Source organism: Phaenicophaeus curvirostris, chromosome 6 (genome assembly GCF_032191515.1).
Source record: "Phaenicophaeus curvirostris isolate KB17595 chromosome 6, BPBGC_Pcur_1.0, whole genome shotgun sequence".
In the NCBI taxonomy this organism is placed as follows: Eukaryota; Metazoa; Chordata; class Aves; order Cuculiformes; family Cuculidae; genus Phaenicophaeus; species Phaenicophaeus curvirostris.
In genome coordinates this window covers 44,567,233-44,581,513 of record NC_091397.1, presented here as the reverse complement: position 1 = coordinate 44,581,513, position 14,281 = coordinate 44,567,233, and the positions used below count along the sequence as shown (strand labels likewise).

The 14,281-nt window shown below is 45.4% G+C and overlaps 1 protein-coding gene across 2 annotated transcripts in view; it reads left to right on the top strand.

The window, feature by feature from the left end:
- Positions 1–9,773: 9,773 nt before the first annotated feature.
- CPNE4 (copine 4) overlaps positions 9,774–14,281 on the top strand; it is a 224,005-nt gene continuing 219,497 nt past the window's right edge. The window contains exon 1 of one of the 2 annotated variants that reach the window (XM_069860027.1): positions 9,774–9,913. The gene's annotated coding sequence lies outside the window, so the exon portion shown is untranslated. Of the gene's footprint in view, positions 9,914–10,882; positions 10,904–14,281 lie in introns of those variants that run through there. The other variant, XM_069860026.1, reaches the window with a different exon arrangement.

Below are 14,281 nucleotides of genomic sequence, written 5' to 3'. Positions count from 1 at the left end.
ATGGTGTGGTTACAAATACTGTGGATGGGGTTTTTTTCCAAGCCTTTGTCTTGTTATTTTATTTGTTGTGACTGAACCCCATTAAATTCTGCAGAACACTATTGTAATCTGACAGGGCAAGAATCCACCTCTAAGAGGCACCCTGTTCTGACTTCACTTGGTGTATTTTTATTTTCTGCTTGAATTTCCATCACTCATACCTGTTTAAAACACTTCTCCTGTTGCTAGGAGAGGAGAAACAACAGGAGAGAAAATGGTCAGCATCCTGCTTCGCATGTTACTAAACAAATTAATTGCAAAGAACACATTTCATTCATCCTTTTGGGTAGAATGCTTTTAGTGTAAATTTTCATCACACCTGAAGGCCTCTTCCACCCTTGCCACTGTGGTAGATCTGCAAGTCTTTCTCTTAGCACTAGACGCAACAGCTGTGGCAACAACAGTGGTTCAGGCATCGCTGTTTACTTCTGGTGTCCTCCTCACCCTGTCCTTGCTATAGCTTTCCCTACCTGAATGTGAAAAATATGTCTTGTTATCATGCATTTTGGGGGTAATTCTGTGCCTCACTTCTGAAAATCTGTAGCTCATCCCAGTTTATATTTCTTATGTTGTCTGAAATGTTCACTGGGATGGCTATACGCTTCCAATAGTAAACCTTCTCTTTTTATTGCTTAAGGAGCAGCTGCTTAATAGTAAGTGCTTCCCCATCCTTTAGGTGAGTTGTGACCATTTGGATATTCATGGGAGTTTAGCACAACAGGTGTTGGACTGGGAAGGGGTGATGGGAAGCCATGGATCTTTTGTTAGCTCTGTCGCTGGTTTGATAATAAATCTTTTAAATAAATAATTTGCTTAATCTCTGCCACTCATTGCCCTCTCATGTCCACATTCTCCATACAAATGCTTTGGGGTAAGGACTGGCTATTTTATTCCTATAAAGCCCTAACACAGGGGTCTTCAGTTTCAGCTGGGATCCCTGGCTACTACTTGTTATACTAGTATTCAGCAGTTAACCTCACCAGTTTGCTTTGCAGAAGTGGAGCTGTTGTCCAGAGCAGCTTCTCCAGCAGTAAACATTGAACTTCAAGTTTATCAGAAGTCCAGTGTTTTAAGAGAGGATAGTAAATCCACTTTTCATCAGTTTTGAATTTCTCCTATGATTTCTATTAATGCATTTATTTATGAACACCTGAAGCTGTCCACTTGGCTACTCATTCTCTGGAAAGCTGCCTTTTCTTGCCTCTTCCAGGTCACCAGCAGTCTCTTTAAAGAATGAGGGATAAAGAGCAAAAGCAGCCATGTGTAATAATCACATTGCAGGTGAACATACTGATACCATTGCACAATACAGAAATGAAACCCAGGCTGTGGCTGCTTCTGGGTCAACTATTGAAAGAAGCAGTTGGTGTCATAGTGACCAGTCTGTGAATGCTCACAGCCAGACACAGGTGAATTTAGTTCTGATTTTTCAATCGCTTTGCAATAGTTGTTGATAAAATTATGTTGTTTTCCATACTTACACCCAGCTACTTTACAAGGAATCTCAAAGGTTTTCTAGAGTTGCCCATCAAAGTGAGAAAATAGGCCAGGATGTTCTTCCTCTCCTCCAGCAGTGAAGTCAGCCCTTCTCCTGTTCAGAGTACCACCTTCATGGCCTCTCTTTTCTTGCCCTGGGCATCATAACTGGCTTTTCACAGCAATAAGTAAGAAGATAGAAGCAATGGTTTTCATAATCATTATTACTAAAAAGAAGGCAATACTTAACAGCATCACCACAAGAGAGCTGTACAAGAGGTAATTTTGGCCTAGGAAAGATACTACTGACATTTAAAATAAAAAAAAAACAAACATATAGGAACATGTTAGAAACATGTTAGACAATGTAGGAACAAATTAGAAAATTTAAAATTTTTCTGCACCTTAATACTAAAGAATTGATGGACAAATTGGAATTAATCAGCTACAATAAGTGTCCCCTTTCTCTATTAAACACTATCAAGCAATTAAGAGTCTTAGCTTTGCATAAGGATATACTGAACTCATGCTTTTCCTCTGCTTCTTGCTTAGAGGAGATGTGTAAGAGTTTTCTGTTGTGACCACAAAAAAAAGGATTTTTTCCTTCATAGAGTACCACCTTAATACAGAGATTATGCTTACGGATGTCTTAAAATGGTTAAGATAACAAGGTATTTGCGATCTCTAAATGTACATTTAGTGGTAAATTCCCATTTGGAATCATACCTCCTTATTAATATTCTCACAAAAACAATAAAAATCACCACCTGTAGGGTACAGGGAATGTGAGTCATTAAATATCTTCTATGATATCAGGGCTGTAAATGTTGCCAGCAACCATGGTACCACGTAAAGAGACACCCATGACCCTGACGGAAGAGACTTTTTATTACTGAAACACTGAGATAGTCTCCTGCTGTGTGTGAAACTTCAGCACAAAAGGAGCTGGGTGTTTTTAAGCAAATCATTATTTCTAACAAAAGATGCTTTTTCTCTCTCTCAGCCAATTGTCAAAGCGACAGACACTTATTGTTAAACAAGCTTTAGAGATTTCCGTTCCAAGGAAAATAGCATGAGGCTGGCATAATCAATCATTATTTGACAGAGTGATAGAAATGCACATGCTATGCAGTAGCTAAAAATCTGCCAGGAAACAGCCAGAACGGCAAATGACCAAGAATGTTTCAGCAACAACATGGCCAAGTGTTGTGTGAAGTGCAATTTTTGTGCTTATCTTAACTCATGGATGAACAAATGCAGTTAAACAAAGTCTTTAGTTCTAGCTGAAATGTTATGTTTGATTTAGAAAAGTGGCTATGATGGACCACTTACTCTCACCTAGTTTTAGGTTGTGATCTTTTCTTGTTCTCTGCTTTGCTCTGTGGACAGAAAAATTATTATGGGCTACCAAAACACAGAAAAGGCTAGTAAGTGAAGAAGTGTGTTACCATGGGATATTACCATATCCTTGCCAAATTATCACTAAAGTATATTAGATGAGGCTTACTGTAATTCCTCCCAGTTCTACCATTGCTATAAGGAAAACTTTATTCAATAAAGTAATGTCACTTTAAACCAGTATCTTTCTGTCTAGAAGCAGTAACCCGTCTTCAGTTTTCACTTTTCCTCTATCTTCATACAGCTAGTTTACATTTTAACTATCTTTTAAATCCATCCACATTAAATTCAGATATAACCAAAAGGGTTACAAACAGCTTCCTTCCATGCACCGTGATCTTCAGTCCTCCATCTCTTGTCACCAATGTCCATTTGCAATGCTGCCAGAGGCGGTAGCTGTATCCTGCATGTTGGGTAGGTCTTGTATCACCAGTCCGTTGGCCAAAGAAAGGCTATATCGGCTACTTATACTGGCCTTGAAAATCACTAAATGGAGCCAAAACGCTGATACTGTAGTGAGTGAGAGCCACAGCCCCTCCTAACAATCAATATTTGTCTGATAAAGTGAAGACTCCTGAAATGTGTGGAGTATGTTACCAGTGGGACTTGCGGTAGGACACTTAATGTTGCCTTGCTGTGAAATGCACCTTTGTGATATCTAATTAACAGGAAATGAAAGTAGCTGGAGATGAATGTGTTTTGAATATGGTTACGGAGCCTATACAGGAGCTAAAGGCTCTCTTCTCTAATGAACCCCTCTTTTTTAAGCAGTTCTAAATCTGAACATGGCCACAAGTTTCACAAGTTGTGCAAAGTGCTTGTTTGGCTGCTTACTCTGACCTCTGCTGTGCTACCATGGTTCTTCATAAACAAGCCAGCAAGTAAAGCCTTCAGGACAGAACCACACAGAGAGGTAATTAAATCAGCAGAACTAAAGACCTAAACCGCATAGGTGGAAGCACAATTGCTCTAAGACCCAGTACTTTCTGATGCAGCTGAATTGCATTGCTATAAGACAGGAGAGGTGCTCTGGCTACACTGGTGGCCTTGTTTCCCACTAGCTGCTGGGCAGCTCTGGGGCTCCTTACAATCATACCAAGGCACAAATGGCTGTGACACAGCAGTGGGAGGCAGCAGCAGAAAACATGACATCAGGGCCAAAGGGGTTTTGCTAGAATGCATAGTGCGTGCCTTTAGGCTAGCATGTAGTTTCTCCTCTGCACATTACTCAGTACCTTATCCTACATCCAGCAGTGATGTAAACTTTACGGCTATTAAGTGCCACAAAGCCATGCTAAGGGACCCCAGAGTGATTAAGGTTTGAAGCCAAGAGAATACAGTGTAACAGTTCAGATACTGCCACATATCAGAAGACTGCCTAGTTGATTTGATAACCATACAGATCCAAAGCTATAGCTCTAGCCCCAGCCATCGTTGGTTTTTTAGTTTGCTATAATTCCTGTGCCGTTTTAATTTTCTCTAATACTTTTAGTGGCTCCGAGTCCTCTAAAGGCAACAATGTGCTGGCAGAGGCTCTTGGGAACTGCTGGGTAAAGTTCTGCTGCCAAAATTATGAGCGTTTTAGGATAATTCCCTGTAGTGGGAGATCAGCTCCTCTCTGAATACTATCAAAGCTCCCGATGTGTATCTATTGTGCCTATCTATGACACAGATAAGGACCATATACAAAGCTAAGAATAACATCATTGCTGACAAAAAAAACCCCCACACGCTCTCTGTGCCACCTACTCATGATGTCTACAGTACACACAGATTTATAATTCTAAATCTCAGGAGAAAAAATCTTACTTTTCCTGTGATAATAACTTAATTACAAATAAATTCATGGGAGGAAATGGAAAACTGGAGATGATTATATGTCAGGATAGATCAGAGATTAATTTTTGGGGAACATATGTCACTTCTGATCCTGAAAACATCATAAAAGAACCCGGTTTGCAAAAGGCTGATGATCTGAAGCTCATACTTCTTTCATATACCTAAGCCTTAAAACAAACAGGTCCCACCTCACTAGTCATTGCGGAGGTCAAGCATTTGGTCTCTAATGCAACTAATCCAGGCCTTTTGCAAGCCACGATGTCCATGAAATTTTTAAACGAGATCTGGTACAAGTCTCTAGAAAAGTCAAATACAAATGTTAGGTGAGCAGATCGATGCTTGCAAAGCCAACAAATATAAACTCCTATCAGTTAAAATGCTTTTAAAGCAGGGGAAGCAAAGAGAAAATACTTTTCCTGATGTGGTTTTGGAGTTCCTATTTTCCTCCATTTGCAGCCAGTGGTGGTTACTTGGTGTAGGTCAATTAAGCTTTATTGTGGTTATGGTCTCAGGCTGTGTCCTTTAGTCATATGGGTAACTGAAGAGTACTAGGCACTTTCTCAAATTCTGAAGAAAGTATTCTAAAATAATTACAAGAATGAGCTTTGTATTCTCATCTTGCTTAGCCTTAAAAACAACATTGGCTATGTAATACTCTGCAGGTAAGTAAGGCAGTCATTTGCACAGCAGAAATGTATGTCACCTATACAGCTTTGGACATGAGCGCTCGGGTGTTTGAGAGTGCATATTGGCTTAGGGGTGTGCACTGACTTCTCTCAGCGTTATAAGATCTGTACAGCTACCCGAAACAAGTATGACAGTTGTAACACAACAATATGAAAACACAGAACAACCCTGCTCTGGTTAGAAGTGGCAACCTTAAATCTGTAGTCTCCGATATCCTGCCTTGCACTTACATTTCTGTGACTTGCTGGACAACTGTGGTGATTCACTCATGTTCATCATAGAATCACTAGGTTGGAAAGGACCCACTGGATCAACGAGTCCAAGCATCATATCAATCACTAAACCATGCCTCTCAGCACCTCATCCACCTATCTTTTAAATGCCTCCAGGGAAGGTGAATCAACCACCCCCCTGGGCAGCCTGTTCCAATGCCCAATGACCCTTTCCGTGAAAAATTTTTTCCTGATGTCCAACCTGAACCTCCCCTGGTAGTGCTTGAGGCCATTCCCTCTTGTCCTGTCCCCTGTCCCTTGGGAGAAGAGGCCAGCTCCCTTCTCTCTACAACCTCCTTTCAGGTAGTTGTAGAGAGTAATGAGGTCTCCCCTCAGCCTCCTCTTCTCCAGGCTAAACAACCCCAGCTCTCTCACCCATTCCTCATAAGGCCTGTTCTCCAGCCCCTTCACCAGCTTTGTCGCTCTTCTCTGGACTCACTCCAGAGCCTCAACATCCTTCTTGTGTTGAGGGGCCCAGAACTGAACACAGGATTCGAGGAGCGGTCTCACCAATGCTGAGTCCAGAGGGAGAATAACCTCTCTGGACCTGCTGGTCACGCTGTTTCTGATACAAGACAAGATGCCTTCTTGGCCACCTGGGCACCTTCAGTTTGTAACCACCTCATTGAGGCCAACATGAAAATACAGGAACCTATTCCTGGTGATGATAAAGCTCCAATTTTGCTAAAGTTGTAGAAGGTGGGATTTTTAATCATGCGTTTGCATCATCCATTGCGATTAAGTGCAATGTGTACAGGGCATGGGCTTAAGGCTTGATAGATCTTTGTCAGAATTAAGAGGGGCTGATGGTGTGATGCTAATACTTACTGTTTTAAATCATTCATTTAATTTAAAGATCTACCGGTTTACTTGAGCTTTGTAGCAAAAGCAGGACTTGCACTGTGATAATATTTGGCTGTTGGCAGGAACAGCATTCCTCTCCTCTTTCCGAAGCAAGCGTTGGTCCACTAGAGATATTCTGTTGCCACCCACAGGAGGACGCAGGTACTTCCAGCAGTTCTGCCCTAATTAACAGCAGCTTTCTGTCCTGCTAAGGGTGCTTTAGTAATACTGGCAGGAGACTAGCAGGTAATGTCAGCGAGCAGAGGAAACGTCAAAGCATGTGGCTGCGGAGGCACCTAACTACAGGGTGACGTTCAAGACCCATATTGTATCCATGCCTCAGTACGGAAAGTATGATTTGGATACTGGAGCGCAAGATAGAGAACAGAAATCTCACACTTAGCATTCATCCAGACTCAGCTAAGAGCAGATGGAGGATGGATCCTGCTCCTTCCTCTCACAGTCTCCTACTGTAGGTTACCCAAGTGGCAGGCTCCACGTCTACAGCTACATCACAAATACATTTTGTGAAAATCTTGCCAGAGCCACAGATGTGTGAGGTTTCCTGCATTCCTGCAGGGCATGCTGTGTTTCTTCCTGATTTCTAGAGAGCCGAGCTGAACATCCGACATCCTGGTGAGCAGAGAGGCTGTGTCCTGCTATCAGGAAGCAGATCCAGTGTGCTGTCACAGCTCCCAGGCATGACACATCAGGAGGAGTCTGGAAACCAAGCAGCCTTGCCCAACAGTTATCCTAGGATAGCACAAACCTGCCTTTGTACTGATACGTAGATTTCCTCGGGAGGCTTCATCAATATATCTCAGCACAATATGGTTCTGTTATTAAGCTAAAAGATTTGTGAGATCCAAGTAAAACTAGGGAGAGAACCTTGGCTTTCTGGAGGACTTGAGCAGATCAGTGGCTAGGTTACTATGCACTGGGTGCATAAGGAAAAATAAAATCACTGCTTTACTTTTACAAAAAAAGTAGCAGAGAAGAGGTAAGCTGAAAAGACAAGGTAAATCATGCATTTTAGGACAGTAAATTATATTTAGATGAGTTTGGTGTAAATCTCACAGAGCTATGAAAGTAAATTGAGCTCATTTCTGTACATGCATAAGTAGAATGACTGATCTTTGTTTTTAACGCTGTGAAAAAATTAATGATTTGCAATATTTTTTGGATAATAAGCAAAATGTTTGGGTTTATTTTCTTTAATTTGCATTGTTAAAAAAATCAAGTTTACAGTGTATATTTCTGACATGCAATAATATGATGTTAAAGTGTCTAATTCGAGAGAGTCAGGATTGTTTGACAGAGGATTTCAGCTATACCCCAAGTAGTCGTTGTTGTTGTTATTTTTAACTTGGAAGATTTGTGATGAGTGTTTCAGGTTTGGGCTAGCTAATGCATTTGATTGCCTGCTCTCTGTTTCACACCTCAGAGTGCTCAGGAGCAGTAGTCCAGGATTTGCCAGCTCAGCAAATACCTGACATCATTTACCAAATAAGACTGATTATTTTTTCTGTTTTGCACTCTTTGTTTTCCTTGAAAATTTGTGTGACTGTAGAGATCTTCCTTTCCAAATGTTTTTCATGCCTATTCAGGGGAGGATGGGATGCGAATACAGCATCTGTCTCTCAGTATATGTACGCTGGGAGCTCTAGCATTGCCAAATCGGTGTGCCTTGGAGAGCTTAATGAATTTATCTTCATCAGATTCTTTTGAGGTAGGGAGAGGAAATTAGATTATACAGATGGGGAGCTACGGGACAAAGACGCTGCATCCCACAAACATTTAGGCATGTGTTTAATTGACAAGTGCAAATCTGATTCTCTGCGTAACCTGAGGATTTCTGGGAAGCCAGCCAGACTTTTTCACAAGAACACACTTCAGCGTTGCCACAGCTGATCAAGAGTAGAGTGGCTGCCATGGGTGGGCAAAGTCAAACAGTGAATCCTGATACCTCGGTCCTTGTGCTGTGTTTTAACTGTAAGAACTCTTTTTTGCTTAGTTGGGGCCATCCTATCCCTTCTCCCTGTTAGGACATCTGGAGAGAGAGGCATTGCAGAGTCAGCGAGAGCCCAGATGTCAGGAGGAGCAGTGGCCCCTCAGCACCCAACCAACCCTGCTGGCTCTTGCAGGACAGCACTGCTGCTTCCCGAGCTTTGCGGGTCCTGATGTGCTTGAACTGACTGCCAGCCTGCGGATCCCAGGGCTCAGATTTAACTTGAACCAGTAGGCTCACTGGATATACTGGATGGACTTGGTTAACCCCTTGCTTGCAGCTTCTCAACAGTGCAAGGAAAGCAGGATTCCTCCCCTGGTGATTGGGGTATTGTAGAATCATGGAATAGTTTGGGCTGGAAGGGACCTTAAAGACCATCTAGTTCCAAGCCCTCTGCTAAAGACACAGACACTTCTCACTAGATCAGGCTGCCCAAGGCCCGTCCAACCCTGCCCTGAACACCTCCAGGACGGGGCATCCGCATCTTCCCTGGGCAACCAGTGCCAGTGCCTCACCACTCTCAAGGGGAAGAATTTCTTCCTACTATTCTAAATCTTTCCCCTTTCCAATTTAAAGCCGTTCCCCCTCGACATATCGTTACATGCCTTTGTAAAAAGTCCCTCCCCAGCTTTCCTGTAGCCCCTTCAGGTGCACGAAGGTCTCTATAAGGCCTCCCCTTCTCCAGGCTGAACAACCCCAGCTCCCTCAGCCTGTCCTCATGGCAGAGGAGCTCCAGCTCTCCTCTGGACCCGTTCCAACAGCTCCACATCCTTCTTATGTTGAGGACACAGAACCGGGCACAGTGCTCCAGGTGAGGTCTCTCAAGAACGGAACAGAGGGACAGAATCGCCTTCCTCGCCCTGCTGGCCCCGCACCTCTTGGTGCAGCCCGGGAGGCTGCTGACCTCCAGGGCCGCGAGAGCGCATTGCCGGCTCACGTCGAGCTTCTGGCCAAGCAGCAGCCCCAGCCCCTCTCCGCAGAGCCGAGAGAAGAACTCGGTTCTCGTGGCCGGGAGGGCAGAGCCGAGCCCGACAGAGACCCCGAGCGCCCCGCGCCCCGGGCCCCCAGGGCCGCCCCGGCGGGCGAGGGCGAGTCCATCCCCGCCGCAGCCCGCAGGGGGCGCCGCCGGGGGCTCGGCGACTCCGGCACCGCCGGGACCGGGGCGGCTCCGGGGCGGGGGGAGCGGCGCCCGCCCGCCCGCCTCCTCCCTTCGTCCCCTCCCCTCCGCGGCGGCGGTGGAGCCGCCGGGCTCCCTCGCTCCTCTTCACATGGGGCTCGCCCCGGCGGAGGGACAGCGCCGCCGCCTCCCCTCCGGCCGCTGAGAGCGGAGCCGCCGCCGGCCGGCGGGCAGGTACGGGCAGGGCGGGACGGGGGGCGCGGGGCGAGGCTTCACTCGCGGCGGGTGCGGAGCGGGACTCCCCGCTGTCCCGTCCCCGGGCTCCCGCTGCCCGTCCCCGGCTCCTCCCGCCCCGCCGCTCGCTCTCGGGCTTCTCCTGCAGCCGCTCGGCGGGTTCCCGGGGGCGCAACTTGGCGTGGGACCCCGAGCGAGGCGGCCGGTCCCCGCGAAGGGCGCTGCGGTTTGGCTCGGGGCAGCCGGATTTAGCGGGACGCGTCCCCGCCCGTCGCGGGGAGGTTGGAACTAGCTGGTCTTTAAGGTCCCTTCCGACCCAAACTAGTCCCTGATTCGCGAGTCTCCCCCCGGCCGCGCCGTCTTGTCGCGGGCGGAGAGCACCTTCCTTGTTTGCGAAACTGTTTTGGGTCAGTTTAGGGTTTTTTATTTGGTTTGTACGCTACCAAACGCAGGGTGCCGGTGAGATTCAGTTTCCGCGGTTGGGAAGTTAAACGCAGGACAAATTCCTTGTGCCGTTAAAGCGGGAGTTGCGGCGTCGCTGAGCTGGTGTAACCTGGCATTGTCGTCGCCGAAAATAAACCTTTTCATAGAAGGGGAGAAAAGCGGATCCGCTTCTTGCAGCTTTTGATTGATTAGAGAGCTCCCTCGTGGAAACCAGCGGGGAGTTTTGCCTGATTAAGACCCGTAAAATTGTCCCGAGGTTTGTTACACAACTGGCTGTGGATGTGCAGAAAGGGCTCAGTTAGATAACTTAGCAGCTGGGTCTTGTTCTCACTGCTCCAGCTGAAGGAGTTTAAAGTCAAATTAGTTTCGGGGCTCCGCTCTAAGGACTCAGCCCTCTCCACCCGAGATGCCCAAAGAAGCGGGAGGACTTTTTTACCTGCCTTAAAGAAGAATAAACCTGTTGGCGAAATGGAGAAATAGGTGACACCCGTTTGGGATAGTGACTGAAATTTAGAAATGCTGCATGTGTGTTGATAGCAGTACCAGGTAAAGTCCGTGTTTGTTTGTTTGCTTGTTTTTTCATCCTGAATGCATTTTATTCCTTACTGCTTGTGTTGTAATTGAGCCTCAGAAGCTGTAGTTGGGAACCGAGGACTTAGCTGGAGTAGGTGTACAAACATGCATGTATTCACGGTGTCCTTACTAAAGAGCATACTTTCTGGTGTTATTATGCAAAAATATTACGGAGAACAGCATTGCTCCCAGAAGAGCTTGCAGGTTGCAATTTCCACACGAAAGCTGACTATTCAGTTATTGCTGTTCTGATTTTTTTCTGTGTTCCTAAAATACCTGACTGTAAGCAGATTGTGGATTCTAGTTAGTTGTTTGTGAAACTTTCCTTGTTGCTGCAACTGCAAATGTTGCTGTAAAAATGCTGTTGAAAGTAAGTAAAAGAAAATAGAAACTTTCTTGCGTTTCCAATAGTAGCAATACAGGACCAGACTTGGGGAGGAGGGGTGGATGGAGGGATATGAAACAAAACCCAACACTTTTTCTTTGTGCTGTAACTACTTCCAGATGAGAAAACTCCTTTGGGACAGCATTTCTCAAGTTTGTTCTTGGTTCCTTGGAGTTTTAGGTGGCAAACTCTAGTCCTTTGAGAGAGAAAAGGATGCTGTATTGTGGTTTGTGAAGTTTGAATGCTTAAATTACTGGGAAGTTTAAAATAATCCGTAGTGGGGCAGGTGTATTTGCTGTGTTTGGAGCAATTGGATTTAGATATAGAACAGGTAGTGTTTTGGAACTAGGGCATAGCAGTGTAACTCTGTTAGCTTTGGTACTCCAGTACTGATGTTCCCAAACTGAGATCACAGTCCAGTACAAGTATGTGCATGCAAGTTCAGTGTCTGTAGGTGTGTTGGTATTGATAACCTCATGGCCACATTGGAGGCTTGGATACCTAATATCCCTAAGCCTGAGTTTTGCCATAGACTTATGCTTAATTGCTCCCCTGGGCTAGGACAATAGAAAATAATTTATGTATCATTAAAAGTATTCAAGAAAGCTTTTAATAACTCTCAAAAAGAGATTCTTAATACGCACAATGAGCATTATCATTTCATGTAGCTGGGTTATCGTACCTAACTGTCCATCCCCTAAATTTGGGTGAGCGATTACTCTAAATTAAAGGTGCCTAAACTTACCCCAGTATAAAATATTGAAGCGAGGTGAATTATGGTGAACTAATTCTGCTCATAAGATTGTATGTTTATACCTTGGACAGAAAAACTCTTAGGAGCATGCAAAAGCTTGGAGCTCTCTATACACAGAGAAGTTAATGGTGTACACATTGTGGTGCTGTGTCTGGTTCTGTTTTTCAGGATACAGTTATATGGCAGCTATCAGTGATATATCGCAATAGCTAATTTTTCTTTGTAAGTGTGCAATAGGGAATTACCATGAACATAGAGAGTAAGTGCCTTGCCGAGTCACTAGGGGAGTCTGGAAGAGCAAGAAGTGGGAGGCAGATGGAAGAAGCTCTAGATGTTAAAAGCTCTAGATTGGCAATCCTACCTGGATTGTTTACCTTGTTTGCTATAGATTATGTTTGAATTACGCTGCAAAAACAGTTATGGCATCTAATGGTTGGTTGACAATGTTCAAAGTTTAAAAAGACTTTTTCTATTATATGGCTTTCTATATCTTTGCATGCATGTGGTATTTCATAGGCATTAGTATTTTATCATGGTGTCATAGCTTTCCTTTTCCTAGGGATGTTACTTTTATGTTTTAAAATCATCTAGTAGACTCTGTACAAAAACAACACTCTGTTAATGGATTGCCAGAGTGGAGAATTTAAATGTGAGATAGCCAGCGGTCAGCATTATGGTTCCTGATGCAACCATTAGTGAGCAACTCTTCACATAAATATCCAGACTAAAATTTAATATAATCTGCTGCAGTGACTGAAAACAAGCAGGAAGTTCTGACTTGAGGGTGAAGAATGTGTTCCTGCCAAGAGCTGTGCTGAGGTTACTGTGAAATTGGTAACTTTGGGATTTTAGTGTTTATGATTCAAAACTTAAGTCCATTTTTGTTCTTATAAACTGCAACATGCAGTTTTAAAGAACAGCTGAATAGTTCTAGTCTTTTTTTACAAGATACCTGACAGCAAAATCTCTGTGTAGCAAGATAGGCTGCTCTGGGCAGCTGTGCTTTTCCCTGCACTTGGAACTGAAGTGTCCTTTGCGGGTTCATTTACACTTGTCATTGATGCTGTCCGTGGGCGGTGAGAGGCATTTTTCTGTTGACTGAAGACCCTCAAGGCTGTCTCCCACTGCTCAGTCAATTGTAGTTTCTACGTTTAGTGCAAATTAACAAAAATGAAGTAGTGTTAATTTGCTTCTTCTTGCCCTGTTATGCTGCAAACGCTACACAGCTGTGAAGTTGCCTCCTAGCTCTGATTTAGGAACATTTTCTTCTTCAAGGTGGTGTGTGTGTCCTTAAACAGCCCTGATTCTCAAAGAAAGGTAAGTTTGAAAGTGGCATTTGTGCCCTAGAAAAAGTTGCACGGAGATAAGGAGAGCTGCGCGCACGCTTTAAAACTTAACACATGCCAAAGCGTTTTGGTGAATAAGCTTGAGAGCTTTGCTGAATCACAGCTGTGAGTGTGCAGAAATGCTCTGCCTGCTGACTCCGCTGGAGCCGAGCGCAGCGCGGGGTGAAGCGCTTGTTGCATATTTCAGCGCAGGCGTTTGGAAACCATCCGAGCTGCAGGAATTAGTTAGGAGAGCTTTGTGCTATCAGACAAGAACGGAAAGGTAACATTGCAAGCGACTTAATTCAGGCTTTGCCGGGAAACCTTTGCAGGACCTCTCCCTTCCCCTGTGCCGTTCGAATACTGGGTGAAAACCGGAGCAGTAGATGGCCCAATTCTCATTGATTTCCTTAAGAACGGGACTACAAAGGGTGCGTCCAACTGCGCTGCTTTGCCAGGCCCACCGGCGGCTTGCAGGAACGATGGGATGTGCCCGATGGCTTTGTGGCAGCCTGCGACGCCGCTCTGCTAAGCGGGGCTGGCCCGAGGCGTCCCCGGTACCGCCCCGGATCGCTGGGTTCGCCCCCACGCGGGCAGTGGGACGGAGCGGGGCTCGGCGGAGCCGCCAGGGGGCGCCCGAGGAGCGGCGGCGAGTGGGGCCGGCGGGGGGGGCAGCCGCGCCCTGACCCTGGCAGCCCGGCGGGAGCAGCCTCTGAGCGGGGCCGGGCCCGGAGAGCTCGGCTTCTTCAGCCCCGAGGAGGCTCCGGGGAGGCCTGAGAGCAGCTTTGCGGGAAAGCTGCGGAGGGGCGTTTGCAAAAGACCCACGGGATCATCGAGTCCAACCGTTCCTATCAAACACTAAACCATGTCCCTCAGCATCTCATCCA